Genomic DNA, 13,877 nt, shown 5'->3' with positions numbered 1-13,877 from the left:
TCACAAGTGCATCAACAATCTAATGGGCCCTACCATCATGGGAGATGTTGAGCATAATGTCTAAAGGCATGTGAAAACTCAACCAGAAAGCTCGAGACTAGTCCACATCTTCCTCAGATCAAGAGAAAGGGATAAAGTCAGGTAAGATGATGAAATATGTAAGCTCAAAAGATGTAAGGCTCTGATAAGATGGGTGCAGGTATAATGGTGTCCCATGAAGGATGTATGGGTGCGTAACAAAGATAAGTGAATATCCAAATCAAACTAGGTATGCTGAGGAGACTGAGCCCAAGGTGTCAATGACTCCATGATCCATCGAAAGCAGCAATCATAAACAGGAGGTAGAATCTCAATGTCAAAATCAGCAAGGTGGCTATGCCCTAGTATGAATGCATCATCTCGAAATGGATAAGCCCTCAATGCAAGATGAACTCTGGGAAGTATGTGTCTGGCATAAACCGACATCTCACATAATCATCATCGATGAGTGGGCTATGCCCCAGTGTAGACATCTCCAAATCAAACATCAATGAGAGGAGTAAAACCAATATACATCATCTGATCGAAAAGGATCTCTGCTCCTCAAGGTCATCATGGCAATATGAAGAAAGTATTTGATCTCATCTAAAGAAAGAGCATGTCCCAATGTGAACTGGTGTCTCTAAGATCAACCGCCAATGAAAGGGTTATGCCCCAGTACAGGGCAAACCCTGAAATGAATAAACTCCGCTGCATGCTCTCATAAGTGTCCGCCCTAGTCTAATCATCTCAAAAACTTGCCAACAATGATGAGAAGGCTATGCTCTCGTGATCACATCAAAGAAATCACCCAATCATATCTCGTACTCCAATGTGAAATGAATCTAATCGCCTCCAAGGAACAACTATGCTTAAAAACCATCACAGACCGAAAGGGGTATGCCCCTGTGTAATGTACACCAGATGAAATGCGTCAATCATGTCTCATGCTCCAATGTGAAAAAAAGGACATCTGATATCCCCCGAGGAATGGACATGGCTAAAAAAAAAAAAAAACCGTCATCGACTGAGAAGAGTATGCCTCGGCATAATGGTCATCCGATAGAAAAAAAACTCTCTGAGACGGCTATGCCCCAGTGTAGGGTCATACCATAACTCCTGGTCCATCACAAACAGAATGCTCCCGAATCAATCCTAAGTATCGCTCACATAAGAGCTATCAAACACAATGTGTGATGTCATGGCCTCAGGGTGGTCTTAAGACTCAGGACGTAACGTAGGCTAGGGTGATAGGGTGATAGGGTGATAGAAATGAAGGGAAACTAGGCCCAAATACCCAATGATCAAAACCCATGCCCTCATATATGAAATGCAACCTGTATAGTAAGTCCCGTGAGCCACGGACCCGAGAATGTCTAACGTGAATACGATGTCGATAAGGAGACAAATGAAGCAAAACGAACTGATGATGATATGTGTAATGATGACGCGAAGTGAGTATCGAACCCGAGATGGGTTGTTGTAAGGAGAGAATAAGACGTGAAGTGAATGAGGTAAAACACAAGCGACGATAAAAATGACAGCGAAACAATGAATATATGAAGAAAATTGGTGATCGACTCAGATCAAACATGAAGTGAAGTCACATCAATAATGAACGTGATGATGGAAATGACAATGACTCAGAGTCCTTAGGAGAAGGTCACTCATCTCTCTCACAAAATAGATATGACAAAGTAATACAAATAACATGGGATCTCAGAGAGCTCACATACGAACTCCCAATAACGAACATACTCGATGAAAATGACCCCCCAAACATCAATATACATACTCAATGATCGAGAACACTATGCACATACACACATGTGCTAATAATAATAATTTTTTTTTTTATCATCATTTTTTTTTCATGTTTTTTTTTTTTTTTTTTTTTTTTTTTTTTTTACATATATACAAATACACATACCTGAACATGAACAAATGAACCCCAAGGATGATGCCAATAACGGATGGACACCATCTCAAGTGCTAAGGCAACCAAAACTCTCTCTAGCGAGATGACCTTCTCAAACTAAGGATCTCTAAACTAGTGTCCGCGAGATAGATGGTGGAAATGATGTGACTATCCTCCATGTGGTGAACTGAAGAGGCTCACCACTCAGGGTGGAGAGAAATATGAAACAAACAAGTAGTGGATGAGATAAGGAAGAAGAGACGAGAAACACAATCAACGAGATGAGATGAAAATGCAAAGGTGCAGTGATAGGAAAAGATAATGAGGAAAAACGTGCCCCTAGGTCCAAGGCTCATGAAACTCCCAAACAATGCATGCATACATTAAAGGGCCCCTGCCCTGGTGTGAAAATGTGAGCAAGGCGATAAGAAAGAAAGGCTATAATGCGCATGCGAGGCTCAATGGGCTAGCAATGGACTATGATGTCAATAAAGGTAATAAGGTATGAGCTAACCAAAATGAAGGCCACCCATCCTGCGACCACGGTCTCAAACATCATGTTCTCAAGCCCTCAAATGATCAATACTTAAGATCGATGTCCATGTGATATAACCATGTCAACCCTCTAGAATTATGCACCAACTGTACTCCAAATGCTCCATAATAATCTCAAAGATGATCATCTCAAAGCAAAGTAAACGGTGATCCCATCAGGCACGACTACCCATCACGAGCCAACTCTCGTCATACAAGATCAATCTCTATACTCATGGCGAAATAAGTGACAGTCTCATCAAGCAATCAACCAATCCACATATCGTAAACCATCCAAAGATCATAAGCTATCCCTCGCCACGTAGGAACAACCCTGGGCTCAAACTCCTCACACTCTACCTGGTCGAATAAGAGAGGGGATGTGAAAAGCTAGAAAAACTGAGGATGGAAAGGTCATATAATGGTCTCAAAGGTGATGCTGTGCAAAGCTCATAATGGATGGATGTAGGTCAAAACAAAAGCAAGGTGTGGGAAGTGAGCGAGGTACTGCTCTGATCATAAGAAGATGTGTCATAGTCTCGAACTTCCTAGTTCAAATCCCTGATCCTAGGCTAATAGGCTCAATATCCTCCATGGTCAAGCCTCAATACCACAACGTGGAAGTGAAGAGATGCCTCAAGTAAAAAGTATAACACATCATATCACAAAACACAAAGATATGTCCATAAAATAAAATGCATCCAATGAGATAATCCGATGAGTACATCATGCAAAAAGAAAGATAACAAAGACAATACTCAAGAATCGAGTTATAGTCTCTAAAAGTCAAAATTAAAACAAGACTAAACAAACAAAAACAATGACTGGTCCTGTCATCACATCTCTGGCCATAGAGGAAACAAAATCTGAGCGCCACCGTACCAAAGTAAGCCAATCATGAGTCAATCGCCCAAGTCAATAAGATCAAGGACTGCTGGTGAAAGGGCGTCTGCATGCATGGCCTGAGCTGAGGTAGGAATAGGAAACATATCGGACTGAGGATGCCCAAACGTCCCAGAATCAACAATGTCCTGTATGGCATGTCGTAGAGTAGTGTAACGATTAGTGTGATGTCCTACTGACTGATGGTACATACAATATAAATCAAGTCGAAACTGTGGAGGCACTGGATCTGGAAGTGCCCTAGGAGCCAGAGGAGCCAAAAGTCCCATGGCCTGGAACGTCTCAAAAACTCTGCTCAGGGGTGCGCTCAAATCTGAAAAGTGTCTCTGACATCGTCGACGAGGGTGAAGTCACTCCTGAGGAACTGTAATAACTGGAGGGCCCCGAAGCCGGGATGGAGGTTGTGTCGGCGTAGCCAGTGAAATGGATGAGGAATGCTGCTGGAACACTGAATGTGGGCGAGGCCGTGGATGTGAGGCACCCAAGGTAGCAAAAATCGATGGAGTCAAATGTGGCAATGAAGGCATCGCTACTCCTGGAGCTCCTCTCGATGACGATGGATGCTCTGACAAAATAAGCTCAATCCTCTCAACCCTCCTCGTCAAATCCACCATCATCTCATAAAGAGCAGTAAGGGTAATGGGTGTGATCCCGTCCGACATGGTGAACCTCAGCTGAAGAAGTCTAGTCTCAAGGTGCTCTGTATCATAATCATCATACCATCAATCTCTGCTCGGGGACCAGTCACGATACTAAAACCGTCCAAGACTCTAAAACAAACACATACAAGAGACAAAAACAAAGCAACACACGATGCTACCCAAAATAACAACACATAAAATGCATGATAAGAAACAATGATAACAATAAACAGAAGATAGAGACGCATACCCAAGAAAACAACAATACCACTAAGCGAAATGAGAGTACATCATGCAAAATAAGACACTAAGGTCTACTCTCGAAACACAAGGTACGAACAATAATCACTAACTATAAAACAAGACTCAAATAAAGAGCAAAAGAGAACAAAAACTCAAACGACCAACTAACAAGGTAGTCCCAAAAGACACCAACAAGGTATCAAAGTGTCCCATGAATATCAGTGCCCTGGGTGTCCAAAACGTGATGGTATAAGCCCGAAGGAGGAGGGACCGCATGCGTGGAATAAACCGGAAAGGAATCAGTAGTCATATCTGGACCAAGATCAGCGTCTGTGGTCGATATGGGAAGACTAACTGCACCACTGTCAATAAGATCCTGTATGGTATGACGTAGAGAAGCACAATAATCAGTACGGTGGCCTACCATCTGGTGAAATGCACAGAACTCGTGAGCACGAAAACGTGGAGGTAAGGTACTCGGGGGTGGCCTAGGGGCCAATAGTGCTAATAAGCTAGTAGCTATGAGTAGCTCAAAAGCTCTATCCAAAGGCATCCCCAAATCGGAATAAGTCCTCTGACGTCGCCGATGGGGACGAGACTGCTCATGTCGTGGGATACTAGTCTGTGGACGCTGAACCTGAAATGAAGGTCGCACCATGATAGTATGAGAATGCACAGAAAGGTACTGCTGAACTGAATGAGGATGATGATGTTGTAAAGGCGGGAAATCACTCCTAGGTATCTGCAAGGGTCTGGCATAGGCATGATAACCAGGTCGTCCATGTTGAAAGTCCGCAGAACATACGTCTCCATAGCTCTCAGATGATCCACCAACTCCCTTCCCCTCAGTATCTGAGGAAGGAATAATATCTGACCATAATCCTCTAGAGATGCCATCATCCACATCGAATAAAGCCTGAACCAATGATCTGAAATCCTAGAATAGGACTCCTGTCAGATGCTGAGCAAACCTAGGATGCAAACTCCTCAAAAACATGCTCATCTGATCTCTCTCGGTACGTCGCTCAATCATCTCCGCAGCCTTCTCCCTCCAGCGGGAGATAAAAGAAGAAACAGACTCATCTGATCCCTGTCGAAGAAACTCAAGCTCTCTGCGCGTAACGCTCGTATCACCACTGAAGGAATACTGTCTCAGAAACTCTTGTGCTAAGTCATCCCAAGTTCTCCGACGAGATGACTCTAATGAAGCGTACCATCTCCGTGTCATGTCGTTCAATGACAATGGGAACAAAGTGAGCAACTGTGCCTCATCTAGACCAAGGGCCCTCATAACTGTGCTGTAAAGTCTAAGATGAATACGAGGACATCCAACACCCGTATATCTCTCTATATCAGGCATCCTGAAACCGACTAGCAAAGTGGCCACTGGCACATCGTCAGGGTCATCCCATGAAATCGTCTCATCAAGATCTCTCGTTTGTCTAATCCTCCGCTCGAGTCTGTCCATACGAGAAAGAGGATCCTCAATAACGGTAACTGGTGTGACCATGGGTGGAATGACAGCAGCATGATCATATAAAACAGTAGGCAACGTTTGTGTAGCTGGCATCTGAACAGGTAGAACAGGCGGTGTCACTAAATCAGATGGCGTGCCCTCGAGCACTACATGCCTACCCTGCTGAGTATCCATCCTCTAGCTCAAACTGGTCAATGCCTCCTGAATCGAAACCAGAGAAGCGATAAACTAGCCAATCGAAAATGGCTGTGAATCCGTCTATAGCAACTCAAAGATATGAATCAACCTCTATCCCACTCAACCCAGGGCACTGGACCAAGACTGGGACTACAAATAACCCCTACAAAAGAACCTAAATACAACGACTCATGCAACGACACAGGATGCAACGAACAATGACCAATGCATGATACACTACAACCCAATACATGACAGGGTGCGACACACAATCATATGGTGGCAATCAAAATTTAGATAGACAATAGAATCTCTAAAGTCACATGAGAGTCTAGTGTGAGATAACTACAAATATGACTAAAAAATTTCTATTGATGATCCAGAAAATGATCGAGATGTGAAGAAAATAAATGTGGTGTGAAGAACGACACCAACACGAGATCGATACTCAATCTATACCAAAATATCCTTGATTCAACCTTCAACTCGAGCTCCATAAGAGAGAAAATGATAAGGTGATCAAGGCGAATCTCTCGAAAAACGTGTGAATATGAAAATGTGTCTTTCACCTTTCTAGTAATGAAAATATGAGCATCAAGTTGAAAATCGAACCAAGGATCAAACAAAGAATGAGGTACTGAGCTCGTGATAGGTGGACAGTGTAAAAACAAAATGATCATGATCGATGAATATATCCCGAAGCATCAAGTAAATGTCAACAAAGTGAAAGGATGTGCCGAGCCAAGAAATGAGAACGAAAACCCTAGGGAGAAAACATGCTAAAATCATCAAGTGAAAAACACAAACTAAGGCGATAAGACGAAAGGTGATCCAACCGTACTCAGACTCATACCGATCTCCAAGCACTCTCAACTGGAGACTAAAAATAAGGGAATGCCAAATCCGAAGTGTAACCACAGAGGCTCTGAAAGCCCTCAGATGCACCCACGTGTAGGGAGGGAGTCTTAATCGAAGGATCTACGGCTCAACCTATGAGGTGAAGGTGGCTCTAAATGGATATGGGTGGACTTTAAAATATCCCTAGCAGAAGCGATCGTACCCTCCAGCGGTACGCAACCTTCTGCACGCCTCCGAAGAGACGGGGCGCTTCCATGCAAGGTAGTCATCACCTCCACACATGCACTACCTCGCAACCCAGGGGGTTTCCTATGGTGAAACCTCTCAAGCTCTCAACACTCAATAGTCAACTAAAGTGCACAGTGAACGATGTGGGTGCATCCGAAAACCCTAAGACTCTAGAGCAGAAGAGGAAACACACTGGTCGCACAACTATCCATGAAACCTAGCTCGGGGCTATACAGGTCTTCAATGATCGGATTCCAATCGACATCAAAGTGTCGCTCTTCTCCAGAATGCTCCCATACATCGATATAGCCCGTCGCTAGACCCTACTCCTAATCTCTGGCTCGGTCAGGGAGCAAGCACACAGAAGGCCTCACACTTGCAATAGTGAGAGCCGAGATGAAAGGAATGATCGAAATCAAGAGAATAGGAGGTAAGGGGATAAATGTGCTACCCACAGAGATAAGCGGCATGCAATCACACAGAAAAATGGCAGTCATGCAACATACAATCAGTCGGTGCTCAGATATATCACCATGTACATACAAAATAAGCGAGAATATGACAATCAAGACAAATAGTGATATAAACATCATGCTCAAAGACGATCAAGATAATATACAAACAAATGAATCAACATGTCCAACCAAATGATATACAGTGGTGAGTGTATGCATGTGAGGTGACCAGAACAATCATGGCAAAATCAGAATCAATACGCTAAGCAATGCAATAAGATCAATCATCAATAATCCAGCATGTCAAAAACTCAAATGAATACGACCTCTAAGCATGCATCAAGAAATCCCCAATGTACAATCAAGAGATGAGCATCCACTAATCGTCCAATCAAATGCCACGTTTACTTCACTTTAAGTTCGAGCTTGACCCTCTAACTATCCCCAGCAGAGTCGCCATTTTGTGGACCCCGCATTTCCGCTCAATGCGTTTCCCACTCGATGGTGAACTCGATTTTAATTTTGAAAATTTGATTTTATATTGATTAAGAAAAATGACTTGGAGTCGCCACTTATTTTTGTTTTATTTTTAAAGGGTAAACAAAATAAGAAAGAAAAACCCTAAGTGTGACTCCTTGTTTTGGAAAAGGTGGTCCGTGAAAAACCGGATCGGATTCGAGGGGTCAGGTTACTTATCGGGAAGGTACAGTAGAAACCGTAGCACCCCTCTAAGTCCCTAAATGGGTCTCTACTAATAAAATGAAGCAATCATGACAATTAATTAAGAGATCAATGAATACCCGGAACTATCATGCACATATGGGAGTCAGACAAATGCATATAGACTAACTAGATTGGGAATGAGTGCGTACCTGGGCAACGAACCATCATGCGCTATCAAGAGAGAGAGGTTAATACACAATTAAAGAACGATCTCATGCATGACAATTAAATCAATCAATCAGTCAATCAATCATGAAATCTCATATGTGGGGCCCCTACCAAAGCCCATTCTATTTTGCACGAATTAGTCTCACAGATTCCATTATTCTGGAATTATGAAAATAACATTCATGCTTATATAAAATCAAGAAAAATCGAAGATTATTTGAAACCCGAAGAGAATTAAAACTGTTAGAGAGAAAATTGAATTTTTGAAATTTATTTGAAAATTGGAGTATTGGGAATTAAATTTAAGAGTTGGAATTTTAGGATGTCAAACTTGAAAGAAATTAGAATTTTAGAAATCGGAAATTAAGTTCAGAAATTGGGATTCAAAAAAAATGTTTAAAAATGGAATTTTGAAATAAATAAATGGAATAATAATAATAAGGACGAAAATAATGATTAAATAAATGAATGGGAATGCTGGAATTTTTGAAATTGGAAATTAGATTTAGAAGTCAGAAATTTTAAAGAATTGTTTAAGATAGAATTTTAAGATAAATAAACAAACTATTAGTGATTAATTTAATGTGAATATGGGAATTTTCAGGATTAGGAATTTAATTTGTAAATCTGAAGTTTTAAAGAATTGATTTAAAATGGAGATAAAATACTAATGATTAAATAAATTAATGAGAATATGAGAATTTTCGGGATTAGGAATTTAATTCGAAAATCAGAAGTTTTGAAGAATTTGATTTAAAATGGAGTTTTAAAATAAATAAATAAATAAATAAATAAAATACTAATGATTAAATAAATTAACGGGAATATGGGAATAAATAAATGAATGGGATTGCTGGAATTTTTGAAATTAGAAATTAGATTTAGAAGTCAGAAATTTTAAAAAATTGTTTAAGATATAATTTTAAGATAAATAAACAAACTATTAGTGATTAATTTAATGTGAATATGAGAATTTTCAGGATTAGGAATTTAATTTGTAAATCTGAAGTTTTAAAGAATTGATTTAAAATGGAGATAAAATACTAATGATTAAATAAATTAATGAGAATATGAGAATTTTCGGGATTAGGAATTTAATTCGGAAAGCAGAAGTTTTGAAGAATTTGATTTAAAATGGAGTTTTAAAATAAATAAATGAATAAAATACTAATGATTAAATAAATTAACGGGAATATGGGAATAAATAAATGAATGGGAATGTTGGAATTTTTGAAATTGGAAATTAGATTTAGAAGTCAGAAATTTTAAAGAATTGTTTAAAATAGAATTTTAAGATAAATAAACAAACTATTAGTGATTAAATTAATGTGAATATAGGAATTTTCAGGATTAGGGATTTACGTAAATCTGAAGTTTTAAAGAATTGATTTAAAATGGAGATAAAATATTAATGATTAAATAAATTAATGAGAATATGAGAATTTTCGGGATTAGGAATTTAATTCGGAAATCAGAAGTTTTGAAGAATTTGATTTAAAATGGAGTTTTAAAATAAATAAATAAATAAAATACTAATGATTAAATAAATTAATGGGAATATGGGAATTTTTGAGATTAGGAATTTAATTCGAAAATAAGAAGTTTTAGAGAATTTGATTTAAAATGGAGTTTTGAAATAAATAATCAAAATAATAATTAAATAGATTAATGTGAATATTGAAATTTTGGAATTAGAAATTAAATTTGAAAGTCGGAAATTTTAAAGAATTGTTTAAAATGGAATTTTAGAATAAATACATAAAATAATAATAATTAAATAGATTAAAGTGTGTATGAGAATTTTCGGAAATTGGAATTGAATTTTAATGATCGGAATTTTGAAGTATTATTTGAAGGTTGAATTTTTATAAATTGGGCTTGGAAATTGGAAGTTAGAAAGTTTATTAAGAAATTAGTGCTTTAAAGAAAATGATTCGTATAAAGTGGAAGCAAGCCAATGGGCCAGCTGGATCTCAAGCTTAGGCTGGGCTCCAAAAATAGGCCCAAATATGATGCTAGCATGGGCGGGCCCAAGAAAACATCTTCCTCACCAACTCGCCCCGCCTGGCTGCATCACCCTCACCACCCCTCCGCGGCGGCAGCAATGGAGAGAGGAGTTGCGGCGGCGGTACTCGCCTCTCTTTCAACAAATTCGCATCCTCTTCTTCTCTTGAGAAGGTACTTGGGCATCCACCCTGAAGACATCGCGGAGTCGCTCATTCGCCGTCGGTCCGGCATTCCTGGGATCTTAGTAGATGGATCGAAGAGGAGCTCCACCTGGTTCGCGTCTCCTTCCCGGCGTGAGACTATGACGACGACGCTGGCGTTGGGTGCAACCGAGACGTTTAATGTCTCCTCTTGGGCACAAGTCCTGGTCGCGTGCATAGGCTCCTTCAGGGACGATTAGCAGCATGTCACCCTGTTTTTGACCGGATTTGATGCACTCTACACAGTCGGAAACTTCCTATGGCTTTGAGCCATACTCAAAGTTGCCTTTAGGCAATGGACCATTGGTGAAAGATACAGTAGTGTGGCAGGTGGCGCAAAGTAGTAGGAACAACACTCGGGATTTCAGCCACATTGTGTTCCTCAGAGAGAGAGAGAGAGAGAGAGAGAGAGAGAGGTAGTAATGCAAGGTCCAGTGAAGATGGTGGCACGAGGGATGAGAGCATGGTTTTTGAGATGGACAGTCCAAAAGCGATATCCAGCGTCCCCAAAAAAAAAAGCAAACTAAACAGAGGAAATGATGAAAAAAACAGAGTACACGTAGCAAAAAGCATAAACAAGAGAAATGAAACAAAGAAAAGACAACTGTTGAGTCTCATTCCATTCCATATACGTTAATGGGATGGGTATGGGTGAAATAATAAAAGGAAACTAGAACATGACCTCTCGGAAAGGAACAAAAACAATAATGGGTCCATGTTTAAAACATTCCCGAATGAGGCAATGCACCAGCAAACTTCAAGCAATAAGAGAAAACCACAAACAGCAAGAAAAAAAACAGGGGTGAAAAGTTCAAAACAGGAAGTGTATATAAAGAGGCAATAGGTTCGGACCCTACCTGAACTGCGAAAATGAGGGTAAAATAGATTTTCCGACCCTTCTCCGTTTGCTCCTCCCTCTCTCAGCTCGCCTCCCCGAGAAAAATCCACCAGAGCCCTCTTTTCCTTCCTGTCTTTTTCCCCTCCCTTTCTCCTCCTGATCCCCTTTCTTTTCTCTTGACAGCCTCTCATTTTCTCTCTGCCTTTTGTCCCATCTAGCCGCCATCACCAGCTAGCCCGATCACATCCCATGGCCGCCCAAAGCAGCCCCCCTCTCCTGAGTGGTCAGAATATATATATATATATATAAGCCATCTGCTGTCTTTCATAGGGGGTCTACACAAGTATATATGTCATTTATTTTTATTATTTTTTTCACATCAATATATCTCCCTTACCACTTGTCACGTTTCCACATTTTTCCTTTTTTTTTTTCCTCTCCTACCACCATAATCCATTGTCACCTATTATAATAATAATTATTATTTTTCTTTTTTTACTTTATATTCTTTTTAATATGCTTGTGCATTTTCTCATAAAACTTCTCTAATTTTAATTTATTTTTACTCTCTAATTTGTCTATATTTATTGATTTTAAATATTTTTTGACATATTAAACTTAAAATGATAATAGATAATAAATAATTAATATAACAAATTAAATAACAACAAATTATATAATGGACAAAAATGAAAATATTATCCCACAAATAATAATGATTTTAAATATTAATTATAATAATACATTTTATAAATAAAGGTTTAAATTTGAAAATTTCATTTTATTATTTAGAAGTTTATGATATAAGATTTTTTATATTAATACTAAACAAAAGATTTATAAAATGTATTAATATAAAAAAATAAATCTTTTTTTAGTATTAATATAAAAAATCTTATATCATAAACTTCTAAATAATAAAATGGAATTTTTAAATTTTAATTTTAATTTATAAAATATATTATTATAATTAATATTTAAAATCATTATTATTTGTGGGATAATATTTTCATTTTTGCCCATTATATATTTTGTTTTTATTTAATTTTTTATATTAATTATTTATTATATATTATTATTTTAAGTTTAATATGTTAAAAAATAATTAAAATCAATAAATATAGACAAATTAGAGAGTAAAAATAAATTAAAATTAAAGAAGTTTTATGAGAAAATGCACGAGCATATTAAAAAGAATATAAAGGAAAAAAAGAAAAATAATAATAAAAACTATAATAGGTGACAATGGATTATGATGGCAGAAAAGGAAAAAAAAGAAAATAAAAAAGAAAAAAAGAAAAAAGTGGAAACATGACAAGTGGTAAGGGAGATATATTGATATGAGAAAAATAATAAAAATAAATGACACATTTACTTGTTAACAGTAGGTGGTATTAAATTGGTATGTAATTTGTCTTTTACTTTTGAGGGTAATTGTGAAACAAATTTAAAAGCACTATTAGAGTGCATGAATAGACAATATTTTTTCCCATTTTACACCAAAATTAAAAAGAAAAAAGTAAAATTCCAAAATCTCATATTTTTTGTAGTTGGTGTATGGTTAGATGATTTTTCTACATTTTAAAACACTAAGTAATTATAAAAGGTACGAAAAATGTGAGTAAGAGTATAAAAAATGTGAGGAATGGTATGAAAAATGTAAGAAAGGGTACGAAGAATATGAGAAATCTTCAGATTCTTCGTACCATGAAAATTTGACAAATTTTCATATTTTTTGAAATTTTCTTTTACTTGAAAAATATAATAATATTATTTATTGATACTAATTAAGCTTAAAAATGATAGAAAATATCCTAAAAAAAATCCACTATCTTGAACCAAAATCTTTAAGAATTTACTAACTCCCCAATAATATTTTATCATGTTTTTTCATTAATTTGTTCCTCATGTATTTCTAATAGTTTTTAAGCAAGCATTAAAGGGGGAGTTTAGAAGCTAAAATTATCAACAAGAGATGCTTGCAGTAGGATACAAAGGAAGGTTCATTCAAAGTATTCAAGACATGTCACTATATAACTAAGCAATAGAACTATATAGAGACACGCAGTATCATATCCATGAGAATATGTTCTAATATATACAGAGAGTTTCATACCTCAAGGCTGGTACTGGAGAGAGAGGCCTGGTGAAAGCAGTTGGAGGGTTTGAGGTCAAAGCATACGAGTCTCTCAGGAAAGGGAAATGATTTGGAGTTTGGTAAAGCAAGTCTCATCTGTACCCACTGAATCCGTTGACAATCGTAATTACTTTAAGACTATGTTTGGTTCCCAGAAAATTTAAAGGAAAATATAAAGGAAAGAAAATACAAAGGAAAAGTAGAAGGAAATAAAAAATGAAAGAAAATAAAAAAAGAGATTAAAAGTTGATAAATTTTTTTTTTGTTACTTCAAATTCATTTTATTAATTTTAACTCATTAATATAAAGATTAAATAATTTAAAAATATATAAGCTTTTAATTAGTTTTAAT

At 37.4% G+C, this 13,877-nt stretch overlaps 1 protein-coding gene across 1 annotated transcript in view; it reads right to left on the bottom strand.

Annotated features, from left to right (window-relative positions):
- LOC100266720 ((+)-neomenthol dehydrogenase) overlaps positions 1-13,629 on the bottom strand; it is a 29,577-nt gene extending 15,948 nt beyond the window's left edge. Inside the window, exon 1 of the mRNA XM_059737569.1 lies at positions 13,505-13,629. The gene's annotated coding sequence lies outside the window, so the exon portion shown is untranslated. The remainder of the gene's footprint in view (positions 1-13,504) is intronic.
- Positions 13,630-13,877: the final 248 nt, after the last annotated feature.

Source organism: Vitis vinifera, chromosome 6, assembly GCF_030704535.1.
Source record: "Vitis vinifera cultivar Pinot Noir 40024 chromosome 6, ASM3070453v1".
Classification (NCBI taxonomy): Eukaryota; Viridiplantae; Streptophyta; class Magnoliopsida; order Vitales; family Vitaceae; genus Vitis; species Vitis vinifera.
This window is presented reverse-complemented; position numbering and strand designations above follow the sequence as displayed.